This window comes from Chroicocephalus ridibundus, chromosome 8 (assembly GCF_963924245.1).
Source record: "Chroicocephalus ridibundus chromosome 8, bChrRid1.1, whole genome shotgun sequence".
Classification (NCBI taxonomy): Eukaryota; Metazoa; Chordata; class Aves; order Charadriiformes; family Laridae; genus Chroicocephalus; species Chroicocephalus ridibundus.
Window position 1 is genome coordinate 54908889 of NC_086291.1, and position 13969 is coordinate 54922857.

A 13969-nucleotide genomic window follows, 5' to 3' on the forward strand; every position below is an offset into this window, starting at 1 on the left:
GAGAGTCCACTAATAACAGACCTGTAATGTAAATGATAAAAATGAAAGCAACAGCAAAACGAATCAACACGTCAGGTATGGTCTGAGTATGGAAGAGCACCTGTGGGCGAATGCTCTCAGGTAACCCGGCGCGGCCAGGTCCGTGCTGTCTCCTCAGAAGCCACCCCGCAGGTCACTAAGGTGTCGGTGGCAGCGAGCAGCGTGTCCTTTAGTGCGGCCCCTCGGATCTAGCTCATAGTTTCCTGAGTGGGGGATGTGTAGACCTGGCTTTGTAGTGAAGTCAAAACAAGGGATTGACTCTCCAGGTCCTGGCTTTGTCACAGAGAGAAGTCTTGCCGTGGTGGGATGGTCACTGGCAGCACAGCCCATACCCAGAGTTGATGGGGACATCTGAGACCTGGCCCTGCTGCGAAGGGCGCTCCGAGCTGGAGCCACACTACCAAGATAGCCAACTTCTCTGGGATGGGATGCCTCTGTCTTTTTCCAGATAGTGGAGCTGAGCCCAAATTCTGTTGCCTTTGGGTAGAAAACGGGGGGCTGTGTCACTGCTGGACTTGGGAAGGCTCAGAGGTCAAACCCCATCTTGGCTTTTCCTGATGGATTTGGCTTTTGTTGGCTAGCAAAAAGGATTCATGACTGTGTATCTTAAACAGTTGCTCTGTTTTCCTTAACAAAAAGGAAAGCAAGTTGATGTGTCATGGTAGCCAGAACTGTGCTTCTCAATGAAAAATACTCCCCCTGGGTACTTCTGCTTGGGTTTGTCTGAGTTGCTCCGTGCTGGAGAGGGCCTGTGGACCAGTGCAGAGCTGGTGCTCCTCCCAGCTCAGCATCCGCCGTCTTTCCGTAGCGGGGTATTGTCAGCTCCAGGACCGGTGGGTTTTAGTCAGGCCTTTCCTTTTCCTGTTTGCGCTCTGCTCCATTTTCCTATTAGCTGTGATTGCACATTGTTGAAGAAGGCAGTCAAGTGTAAATTTCATTTTTTGCTTCAGCTAATGTTGCTGTTAGAGGTGGCTTTGCACATCTGTGAATATTCCCTGGAGGAGGAGGAGGAAAATCAATAGATGTAGCTAAAATGTTCAAAAAAAAAAAAAAAAAAAAAAAAAAGGCAGTGATGGAGATTTTGAGGTAGAGAAAACTGTTTTGGCACAGAAACTTTCTAGTTTCATCTGCTCATAACAGGCTTCCGATCATTTTGGTCTGAATTTTCTTAGACCAGACAGAAATGGTCGAAGATTCTTCTTTAGTGATTTCGGAGATGGATAGCAGTAGAAGACACTCAGTACTCCACTACTTTGGGGGAATGTTCTTTATGTTCTTTAGCAGAAAGCACCAGGGATGCTTTGTCTTACCTTTTCTGGTCACCCTGAGAAGACGTTGCTGTAAACCTCAGGAGTTCAGAGTGACTTTTTGTTATCCAGAGGGACTTTTGTAACTTCTCAACTGCAGCATTCCTCCTTGACTGGTGCTCACATTTCAGTAGCAACTGTTGGTTTGTTTGTTTTTTTTAACATGTGTTTCACTCATGGCTAGTTTCCGTCTATTATCACCTTTTCATTTCATAGAATCATAGAATGGTTTAGGTTGGAAGGAACCTTAAAGATCATCTAGTTCCACTCCCCTGCCCTGGGCAGGGACACCTCCCACCAGCCCAGGTTGCTCCAAGCCCCGTCCAACCTGGCCTTGAACCCCTCCAGGGATGGGGCAGCCACAGCTGCTCTGGGCAACCTGGGCCAGGGGCTCACCACCCTCACACCAAAGAATTTCTTCCTCAGATCTCATCTCAATCTCCCCTCTCTCAGTTTAAAACCCTTCCCCCTTGTCCCGTGGCTCCCCTCCCTGCTCCAGAGTCCCTCCCCAGCTTTCCTTTAGGGACTGGAAGGGGCTGGAAGGTCTCCCCGGAGCCTTCTCTTCTCCAGGCTGAACCCCCCCAGCTCTCTCAGCCTGTCCTCACAGCAGAGGGGCTCCAGCCTCTGATTCACCCTGAAGTCTTTGAGTTTTTTCATATTACTGAGATTCTTCTTCCCTTCCGTTTTTCTCATTGTTTTACACGCAAATGTTTTATTCTTGTAGTCCCTTCTGTTTGTCATTTGTCTTCCTTGCTTAAAATCCAGGTGCTGGTTAGTGTTTGGATGCGTTATAGCTGCAACCCCCAACCCGCTTTTTAAGCTGTAAGCATGACTAAGGACAATAAGACAGTATTTATTTTCCTTGTTCCATCTATTGTGTTTATATTCATTTATTATCCTGCCTTTCAAATGAAAGGTGTTCTGTGCAGCTGCTGCCTCTTTCCTCTGTCTCATAAAACTTCTCCAATACCTGAGGCTATAAAAAAACTAGTTGTAATCTGGTTTGGGATTGTCTGCAGAGATTTGTTATCGGTGTGCTACCAGTAAAAAATGTGTTGAAAGAATTTAATTTGTAGGCAGTTTTTGTTCATTTCTATGCAGTAGCTCCTGCAGGTAGGTAGAATATCTGCTTAGTGAAGAATTGTCTGTCTCTTCACAACGTGGACGTGCATCTTTGTCACCTCAGCTTCCTTTGCCTGTCTTTTGGCGTTCAGGATAACTCACAGCTGTCTCTAAGATGTGTCTGTCTGCACCACGGGAACCAGGGACCAGCAAATAAAACTTGCAGGCTTAAACCAGCACAGTCACAAGGAGTGGTGATCAAACTTTGGGATACTGTGCTGTAGGATGTTCTAGAAGTTCAAAGAAAGGAGTGAAAACATTCAAGGAAAAAAATACATTTGGGTTTATTATTATAAAGGTACCACATTTGATTCAAAAAGAGCCTGAGCGCTAAGTTGCTGGAGAATATTCTGCAAAAGTTTTGCTATGCCTTTGTCCTGCTTTTGCATTTTTCCAAAGGCATCTGCCTCGGCTGCCGCTGCAGACAGAGCGCTGGGCGAGATTAGATTTGGTCTGACCCAGCGCGACCGCTGTGCGTAGTGTTTTGGGGGAATAGCGACAGTCTTTAAAAAATGGAATACGCATGTACTCAGCGCAAAGCGTGGCGGTACCTAAATGTTAATAATAAAGTAGGTGGGTGTTCAAGAAATTCATCTTCTGCACGACAAGACAGTTAAACAAGTTTCTGTACACCAGGAATATTCAAATAAATTGCAAATTATCGACGAAGCAAATTCACTGTACTTCAGAACCTGCTGGGTTTGAATCTTTTAAGTTACCTTACCATTCACAACATGAATGTGGGTTTAATTCACTAACTGTTTAAATATGTCATTCTTCATGAAGAAACCTTCTCACTCAAAGCCTTTGCGCGTGTTAAATTTTCATGGAACATCTTCGATTAAAATGAAGCTTTTGGAGCTCACACTGTTTATATGCAAAAAATGGTTATCGTCATAAAAATCCCAGGAGGGGAGCAGAAAAATGCAATAAAACTTCACACTGTTTAATGTTCATCACCCTCGGGTATCTAGTAGATTTCCACTAACTAAATGTGAATTCCATTTGCTTTAGTAGCTGAATCTGCTTTATCAGCCACCTTGCTTGTGCTGCTGCCCGTGGAGAGTCTGTTAGGAGTATCTGCTTTTGAAATGCATTCGTATTTGTTCACGTTTCTCTCTTTACTTAACTGAGCTGCCTTTCTTTAAAGTGGTTTATTTCCAGTGACGTGCCTGAACATCTTCCGTTGGTTCGTTTGATCAGTTCTTGGCTGCCTTTCCTGCTTATCTCTGGACAGAAGCTGCTTTGTGGAGGGTCTGTAAGGCAGCAGAAGTGCAGCCCTTTGCTTTGCGTTCCCTCCTCGGCCCTGTTAGATTGCTAAATTGCAGACATATATTGGGAAATCTAATATATGGCTCAGCCCCGTAAGGTGAATCTGTTTTATCTGATAAAATACGCTATGTGTTATTACTTGCCGTCCTTGACCACAGGTTACTGAAAGTGCTAAGGTTATCAGAAAGCTGCTGATTTTTACTGCTCGCTTTGTCATCACGGTTCAAAATCCACCCTCTCCTCTGTGTCCTGGACTCCTCTGCCAGGACCGTGTCCAGATTTCCCTCTGCAAAGAGGTCGATGCACCAGGCCAGGTAGAAGATCAAAATGTTTCTCCTGAAGATACCGCTATGCTGGCGACTGACTGGCACCACCTGCTTGCCACCTCGGTTTCCCCTATGGAACCCCCAGGCACTGTGTGTCACCTCTAGCATTTCTCCTTTTGTCCGGCAGGGAACAGCTGGTTTCCCAATCCATGACACTGGAGCAGAACCAACTGATTTTGTCTCCTCTCATTTCTCTTTGGTTATCTGAAATTAAGGTGATTTTTCCCTCTGAGCTGGCTGTCCGCATCTCAGACTTGTATCTCTCATTTATTGTACTCTTGCATTGGGGCTACTGATATGAGAGAAAACTTTGCTCTGTCTTCTTTCTGACAGCTCTTTTATGACATCTTTTGGGAGATGTGGGTTTTTTTACCCTGTTTGAGAGAGGAGGTATTATTTGTGCCCTGAAGCTTCTGTTGAGAAACGTTTGGGGTTTGAGCTTCTATGTGTCTATAGATACTCACATAGATCCTAGTGCCGGAATTTTTTACATGTTTATCATATAAACACTGCAGATAAAAAGCATTGTGACATTCTTATGAAATGCAGTGTCGTACAGATGAGGAACGGAGGGACAGGGGAGGTTAAATGAATTGCCCAAGGTTAAGCTGAAAGCCTGAGGCTCAATGAGGCTTTGAACTTAGATCTGCTGAATCCCAGATAAAAGCCTTAACCTGTTAATTTTCCTTCTTACATGTGTTGCTGCTGCAATTAATTTATAACCATATCATCAAATGCAAAATATTTCTGTGGCTAAACACAAAAGAATTGTTTTATCACTTTTAGATGGAATTTACTTTTAGGAACTGGACAACCACGAATAAATATTTTCAAAGTATTATGGAATGTGGAAAATAAATTGCTTTTAAGTCTTAAGTCTTTCTTCAGGCTAAAGATATCCGTTTTAACCGTGTACATGCAATTACCTGGGAGATTTTGTATATTGTTTTGATTTCTTGAGGCTGAAGGTGACCGCGTTGCAGAGACCACTCTCCCACGGTGCCTGTTGGGGAAGCCTGTTATATCCACTCTGTTGTTCCATGGTCAAAACATGGGATAGGTTTTTCTAAGATGGGCTAAACCGCTAACACTCTTGTTCAGCGCTTCAGGTTTCCAAATTGATTTTCTCCTTAAAGTTTTCATGTGGGGTTTTTGGGGTTTGTTGTTGTTGTTGTTTTCTTCGCTTCCAAAGTGTAACTTTGGTGTTAATTGCTTCTCTCCTGAAGCCTAGTGCAACGGGTGGTTGGCAACACTTGACCCCAGAAGCCCATCACGCAGCGGGTACCTAAGTTGAATGTCTTCTCATGGAAAAAAACCACAGGAAATAGGCATATGAAGGTGCTCTCCAATAACTCTTTAAATTCTTTGACAAAGTGTTTTCAAAGATACGAAGTTCTCAATAGTCTTGTGAAAACTAGTGTCTGAATGGAGGAAAGGGAACTTGGGAATTTTTTATTGGACGGGAAGAAGTGCAGTGAGAGCACAAACCTTGTAAAAATCCTGTGAATGTACAGTAGGAGCCTTTATATGAAATAGGAAATTTCATATAAATTTCCTTTAGAGGAAATGCCCTAGTCATTAATAGAGTTTCTGTTAAAGCTTATGTCATCCTCACTGCAAAGCCAATCAAATATTTAAGCACGAATTTGTGGAGAGGCCGTCCTGGTGCTGGGGCTCAGGGAGGTGTACGCCTTCCCACGCTGCCATCCGCTACTCGCCCTCTTCAAACTCCTGGGCTTCCGTGAAAGAAGAGGAGCAGCATCAGCTCCGAGACCCGTTTGCAGCCCATTCAGTGCCAGGGAAGCCTTTCTAGAATAAAGTCGCAATTTGGGAAAAGTATCAAGGTGGATATCAACACTTTGCTCTTCTGATAGTGAAATTATTGTAATACCTAAGTCTGTAGAAGAGGTTTGTATGCAGCTTCAGTGTCTCTTATTAGACCATTTAATAATCTTGGTAAAGCCAGACAAGCTTTCAGACATTGCAAAAAGGCTGAGATGTCTGAAGGCTTGTCTCCTTCCCAGACCTCTGTTGAAGATGTAACGAGTTTTACTCTTTCTTCTGGGGAATGTGTGCTCTGTGGCAATGAAATTGCTTTGCAAGCCAGCTCAATAGCCTTACCGCTATTGAAATGAAGGGTCGGGATCGTAAAAGAGCATATCTGGGACTGCATTTTTTCAATTATATTTCTTAAAACAAGTCACCTGTGCTGCTGTTTGGAGTTCAGGACATTTGGCTAAGAAATGGTGGATATGTTTATGGTGTTTTTGTAGGCAGACGTCCACGTGCTTTTGCCCAGACTTCAGGATGGACCAGAACCCATCTTAGTACAGCAGGGAGAGTCCTCGGCATGCCACGTCCTGCTGAGACATGAGGTCTCCCAGACTTAGGCTTGTAACACCTTTTTAGTTAGCTCCGAGTGCCTGTGAAATGCCTCTTTCTCTGCCTTCAGATCCTATAGAAGAATTCACCATATTTTGTAACGTTGGGAGTTTTGCTACTGAGTTTTCAACGTTCAGAATGAAATGATGCACTAGAGTATTTCTTAATTGTTCATGTGTATCAACCTCCTCTTATAAATACTCTCTGTGTGTCAAAAATATATCACTGGAAATACAGTATCAAAGATTCTTTTCCTGTATGAGTGCTACTAGCAACTCTCATATCTAGTATAAAAACTATAGAGGTAATTTAACTTGGTGCAGCATTTCTGTTCTCTCTATATCACCAGTCTGCCAGTTCCTTCCCATTTAAGAAATTACATTGGGATTATGTCTGTTATTACTTATGGTCGGGTAGAGGATGAAATTCTTCAGCCTTTGTTCATTCTGGGGAGCTTCAGAGACGTCGTGCTCTGGAGCAAGAGATTTGCAGCTGAGTTTTGCTGGGATGAGTGTTCGCCGGTCGGTTGTTGGAATGACTCTGGATTTTAATTCCCTTGCACCTTAGCTCCCTGCATGGAAATAATGTGCTGTTTCGCCAAGATGAAAGAGGAGGAAAATGGTTTTGTAATGTTTCTGCAAGAAGAGATTCTCCTTGAAAACCGAGATGTGGAATTTGTGACTATGAAGGGCTTTTAGTGTTTCAGCGTAGAATGGCTTTTTGTCTCGTGTTAGTGGGGCTGCCTCGCCTGCCGTCTTCCAGCATGAGAAATGTACAAAGAGAATTCTTCAATCTGTATATTTTAAAGTTTTATTTCAAACCTGGTTCTGTGCTCGTTTGGAAAGTATGAATATTGTTTTTTAAAGTGCTAAGTATTGTTTTTGGTCTGTTTCTCACAGATTAAATATGGCACGGCTGGGACCTAACAAAAGTCTGGAATTTTTTTTACCTTCTGTTTCAATCTTGTCATAATTTCCCACGTACAGAAAAAATAATTCAAGAAAGAAAGTTAAGGGAAAAAGAGGCAAAATATACCAAGCTTGAAGAGTTTTGCCGAATTCATTTGGGGTCATGTATCTGTTGGTCTTTCCGTCCTGGCAGAAGTATTACCCTGCAGACAGGGTGCTGCCTGCCCTGGCTGGCAGCACTTTACACAGCGCCGTTTTTCCCTAAAAAACTGTCGTAGTTTTCCTGGATTGGTACAGAAATATGGGAGACTAGCGTTGTTCTTGACAGATCTGGTAAAGCCCTCAGTCACGAACTGCAGAGCTTTGAAACGAATGGCTAAGAATTGCACTTAAATCATCTGATGCGAAGTCTGATGATGGACCTGCTCCGGAAAGGCAGCGACCCTTTGCAGAGAGAAATGACCCCGCACACGGGCGAACTGCAGCCAAGACCCCGAGTGTGACGGTCAGAGCATCACCACTGGCCAGGGCAGAAGTATGGTGGGCTGTAGATGTGAGGCAAAGTACATTTTCCCCTTTCCTACTCATTTTTTCCACATCCGAACAATTTCACGCTGATCGGATGGAAAGGGTCACCGTCTAATTCTTTTAATTGCTGTGATTCAGAGGCAGTTTGGGAAGCGCCTTCCGTGCTCTCAGCGTACTGCGATGCCATTCTTTGCTTTTCAGGCTTAATGTATCTTGAATGGGAGCGATGCGAAAACGTTTATATCATTTTCTTTGATGTTTGCACACAAACGTCTGTGGATGAATGCTATCAGTGGGGCTCTGCATGTGGAGCGGTGACGTTTAACTAAGTGCTATTGCAGGCTTACAGATGATTTAAAACTTAAATTTCCTCTTTCCTAACTGTGCTGTCATCTAGAAATGTCATACTTCATGACTCTATGTGCGTATGTACATGTGCACACACATTTCGGATTAGAGAATACAATGCGTAATTGCTGGCTAGGGCTGTGCTTCCTTGGGGGACGCGTCGGCTGCCGAAGTTTTGTAGTAGTTTTTCTCCAGCAGCCCGTTTCCCCGCTGCACGGGGTCAGGGAATGAAGACATTTGCGGGATATTCAGAACAGAGGGTGGAAAATGCCTGGTTCTAGTCTCAATTCCAGGCACAAACCAGTTTCGGGACAGCTGGCTGTTTCCACTGAAATTATCCATTATGAAATTAATTTACATCTCTCTGGTTAATTATCGCTGCTATCCACAGCAAACATATGAAATGAATAGGAAATTTTCCCTCTTGTTTTTGAACTGTATCTGCAGGCTGTGTGAAACAGCGCAGACCGCGTGTTTTGTCAGGGGACCCTCCCGAGCATACGAGCTCTGAATTTCATGGATTTGAAATACTTTGAGATGTGGCTGGGATGGGAAATGTCGGTGTCTCCTGCCAACCAGTTTGGGTTTGGGCTGAAACTTCATCTGAATTGGTCAGAGGAAAGGCCGCCCACCCCTGCGCGTTGCCTGTACGCTACGCACAAAAGAGTGGAAAAAGATGGCTGGAGATATGACCTTTGCTTGAAGATTAGAATAGAAAGTAAGCTGCTGGGCTGTTCTTTAAGAGCAGACAAAGCTTTATATTAACACAGTCACAGTTTATGGGACCCAGCGGAGAGCAAACAGGAGACTTGGAACCTGCCTTTAAAAATAAATTAGTTGTTCCTAAAGGCAAGACATTTACAGCTATTACAGTTTCATATTTATTAGTAGTCTCTTTTTCCTTGCATTTACATTTAGATCTACTACTCTGCTATTAAATGTAATCAGTAGGTGTTTTTACCTTGTTTTTTGGAGACATTGGATTTTCAGATTGATTTTTAAAAATGCGGAGCTACCAGCAGAGCCTTGTTGGTGATTACACTCAATATCTCAGATTTATTTATTTATTTTTTTAAATCGATGCACGCCGAAAAAAAGCACACTAATTTCTTCTAATTACACTGTAAGTTTGGCACCCGTAATCATCTCGGCAATCCAGAATTTACCTCCCGAGGTCAGCGCTCGCAGCGTCGGTTACTTGTGCCGCCCGGGCCTTCTGTCTCGCCCTCGCTTGGAAGGATGCGGAGAATAACCACAATTAGTTGATGTCAAATTGATCTTGGTTTTCAAGATTCATCGGGGAGCCTGGTGAAGGCAAGCGAAGGTTGTGCAGGCGGCCGTATGGATTAGTTTATGTCTCTCTTCAGGGCTCTCTCCTGGCTGAAAGATTTGTCTTGGGATGTCAGTGAAAACAGGCATTGTAATTAGCTTTATATAAATAGAGTTGATGTTATTTAACACGATTGCTTACAATGTTTTTAGAGAAGCTTGAAGAAAAAGTGGAATAGCTACTTGAAATTGTTTGAATATTCAGTATTGGTGCTCTGCCTTTTGGTATTGTTCGCGGAGTGAAGGCCAGCATGCCCGCACTTAGCGCAGAACCGCGCAAAGCGCTAAAAGCATCATTTTCTACTTAACTTGTAGGATCTCATAGAAAGCTTACATATGTTTGTCAGACCAAATTGCCAGGGGATAAAAAAAGCCTTTTCAAAAAAACCCAAACCCACCAAAACCCCAAATAAAACTTGAGAATGTGCCAACCTGGGCCATAAAGGCTGCAAACTAAATCTGTGCCCCACGTTTGAAATAAATGCTCAGGACTTGGTTAAATTTAGTCTTGGGTTTTGGGCAAAACGGAAGTAATTCCTCTTATGTGCCTTAGGTTAAAGCAGTTAAATTTTTCTGGCTTTGGAGTCCATGAACGCCGGTTACTGAAATAAGCAAGTAGTAGTTCCCTGCGCTGAAGAGGCTGGGAGAGGCGAGATGTCTGATAAGCAAAGGAAAATTACCTACATTTGGTAGCGTGCAAATGTTTCATGAATTCCTGGTATTTCACGAGACATTATTCTTTCCGTGTATCTAAAAGCTTCATGCATTCAGTCATGGTTCTTGCTGCTTCCTTGTGACAGTTGCACTGGAATTCTGGGGGTCATGTGGTTAACTTGGGGAAGAATATGTTTTTAGTTTCAGATGGAATAATTTATTCTGGTTTAATAGTTTAATTCAGCCTTTAAAGAACGCTCCGAGGAGCCGACAGACAAAATGTTTTTACTCAGCCTTTGTTCCGTTGATGATGGTGGCAGAAAACCAAATCTAACCTTCTCATCCTGTTTAAAAACATCAACTTGCCCAGGTAATCGTTGCGAGAATTCACTGTGCTGTAGTTAATATCGGCGGTTGGAAAATTCAGTGCAATGTAAGTGTTGGATTTTTTTCTTAATTCTCTTTAATTCCAATGCAATGCTTTTATCCCATATACCGCACCACAGATGGATGAAACAAACCATTTCATAAATCTAATTAAAAAAATTGATGAACTTGCGAAACTGTAGTTTTAGTCTGTTAACGCCACTGGGAAACTACAAGTATTAGATTTATCTTTTTTTCAAAAAGGATCCTTTAATAACTTACGATCAATAGAAATGTTTCCGTACACTTCTATAAACTCCTGAAAACGTTTGTTTCACTGGACTGTCCTGCCTTAACAGAAACGCAAATGTTGGAACACCAAGATCCTGAAAATGAAAGTGGGAACAGCCTTGGAATGAATTGATTGTCGTTGTCTAGATGGAGAGTTGTAGAAGAAAAGCGCTAATGAAATCAGATAGATCAGGCTTTTAAAATACTCCTGTATGAAGTTTGTAACAAGTAATTAGCGCCTGATGGATTTTTAAATCATTCTCAGGTTGTTAAATATATATATGCTATCAGTAACTAATAGCTGGAGCTATGGAATCAATAATCTTTAAATACATTAATGAATTCAACTGAAATTGATTGTTTGGTGGACTGATTTAAGGGATTCCAAGTAGACTTATCAACATGTACTTATTTTGCGATATTAAAAATGTCATAAAATTAGCTAGAGATCAGCAAATATTTGCTCTTTTCGGCACGTGTGCCATTATAGCATGATCCTGTACAGAATCATGGAATGGTCTGTGTTGGAAGGGACCTTTAGGATCATCGAGTCCAACCATCAACTCAACACTGCCAAAACCACCACTAATAGTGTATTTGGAGAGGAAACTTTTATCAGTTTGGGCTTTTGCCATTTACTGTTTTTATTCAGTTTGAGAATAGCTTTGAACATCCGAAACATCAAAGAAAAAAATCTCTCCCGCGTCAGCAGCCTGTCAGTCCGGGCAGTGGACACGCACAAAATAACCTCCCTAAAATCCTGATGATCTTATGTGTGGCTTCAGTATTCTGTCCTCTTTGTTTTGTTTTTTTGTGCTGTTTTCTTGGTGGTTGGCTGCTTTTTGTATTATTTTTCTTTTCTTTTTTTTTTTTTTTAACCTTTTAACAAGGATGATGGCTGTATATGGTTGCTCTGCAAGTTGTATTTTATATATAATCTCATCTTTATGGAGCAAGTTAGAAAGCCCGTGAAGCGCTTCCTGGCTGTTCCGAGCTGACACTCGCATGGGACGGAGTACCCGCAAATATTCTTTCTTTGGAACATCACTTACAGCTGGTACGTCTGCTCTCAAAGCAGCACCAAATAGCTGTCGACCCACGAGTAACTCTGCTGCCATTCAAGGGTGACATTGTTTGTTGCTCTTTGTGGAATTAGATCTTTTCTGTATTCTTACAAGCTTCTTGTGAATGCGCAAAGGTATATTTACAATAAAATGACCAGATTTCTGCTCAAATTCCCTTTTAAAGTTTTTAGGGCCAGACAGTTTTTTCAATTTTTTCCTCAGTGTGCCGATGAATCTGGCAAGAGGGTTTGCTGAAGGCATTCATGCAAAATCGACAAGAATTTCCACAATTACAATTTTTTTTTTTTTTTGCATTGCCCCCTAATAAGAAGTCCACCCAGACTAATATTGTGGAGATGTTAGAGCAGAGCCACGCACAACGGCAGACTCCGTTAGCGTCAGCAGAGAGACTGGTACCTCCTGCCTTTGGGAATGGTGCAGCTGGGGGCACTTTAACGGCACATCCAGAAGTAGCATGGATTTAACAGCAACTTCCCCCTTTCTAACCATCCTACTTTGTCCGATTTGTTGAGTGAGTTTGTTGTTTTGTTTTGTTTTGTTTTTTTAATCCCCCCCCCCCAGATCCAACAGTGTGTTATGGCAATATATGAGTCAAAGTCCTTTATGGTAAAGATGGATTCCCCGTTTTCAGCGACGGCCTTGCTTGGCTTTGTGCTGGGCTGCTAGAAGCTAACTTACACAACGTACCACTGAGATTATTTATTGTGCCTTGGCTAGGACTGTTGACATTTCTTTATCCTTCAGTAAACTTTGTTTTCTGTATTGTTGCGTGAAATCTGGGGGAAGATTCTGCCCTTTATTCTGAGTCACTGGGTACATTTCTGCTGAAATACCCGGAGTCACCAAAGTGGATGCGACTTGTAAATTCTCCTCCCTCCAACTGAATTAAATGGCAAAGGAGAGAGTTGACAAACGTGGGTTCTTGATCACTTCCTCCTTCTTTCTCTCTCTCCATGTTCTTTCAAAAAATAAATAGGATACAAAAATTCCATAACTGACTTAAGACAATCTCTCCTGAAAGTTAGACGTGGGAACGTAGGTGTAAGGAGTATTTGAACAAGCAGTGCCTGAACACGGAAGTCTCAAGTTTTACGCAGACCAGTGCCTTTCCCCCTGCTCTTTATTGTCTTTCCGAAGATCTAATAGACTCTTGAATAAAGAATGCAAAGTTCTTTGTTCTTTTACATCTTGTCCTTCGTCTTTCTTGGTTCATTCAAAGCTGTTTTTCTGATCTGCGCTCATGTTATCGTTTGCTCCCGTAGGAGTGATTAGATTGTGCCAAAGCACAGAGAGCAGAGCCCTTGAAGCAATTGAACGAGGAAGACGACTTACTACAAGAAAAATGCCCTGGGACACGAATTGCTATAATTAAAACCTCCAGGCAAAAGTTAGAAGTCTCAAAGTACATCTCATGTAAATAAGATGGCAGTTTCTTACTGCTTTTTAGTATTGTTTGATGTGTATTACAGCCGAGGAAATCTGTTTTGCAGTAGTTACACACCTACCGTATAAATCTGTATTTTTGTATTTTCATATTGCCATACAGATGTTAAGAAGCCTCTTTATGCACAAGAGTCAGATTCCCAAATGCAGTATTCTGTGCAGGAAAGCAACAGTTGGAGACTAAACACTGTTAAATTGACCATTAAAAAGAAGTGATTGTACAGTAACTTTGAAAGCGGGAGTCTCTCTCCTTGCACCTCCGGTGAATATATGCATAGGAAAAGCCCCATCACGGAGATCAGCCCGTATTTAAAAAAATAAAAAAAATTTAATCCTCATACTTGCCTCTTTTGTGATGCTACGGAGGATAGAAGGGTACAGGTATTCTTTTTTTAATATGCATTGATAACTACTGTGTGTTTGTATCTCCATATACACACACACATGTAAATACATCTACATCTCAGGTACAGGAATTCTCTAAGTCTCCGCTAGCAGAGAGATGCCGAGCTCTCGGTTGAGAGTTTCAACTCGATATCCCACTGATGCTGCTGTTCTTTGTCACGCCT

General features: G+C 42.4%; 1 protein-coding gene across 4 annotated transcripts in view; it reads left to right on the top strand.

The window, feature by feature from the left end:
• Positions 1 to 13969, top strand: part of MAD1L1 (mitotic arrest deficient 1 like 1) — a 367938-nt gene that overhangs the window by 83816 nt on the left and 270153 nt on the right. The gene's annotated exons all lie outside the window — the stretch shown is intronic.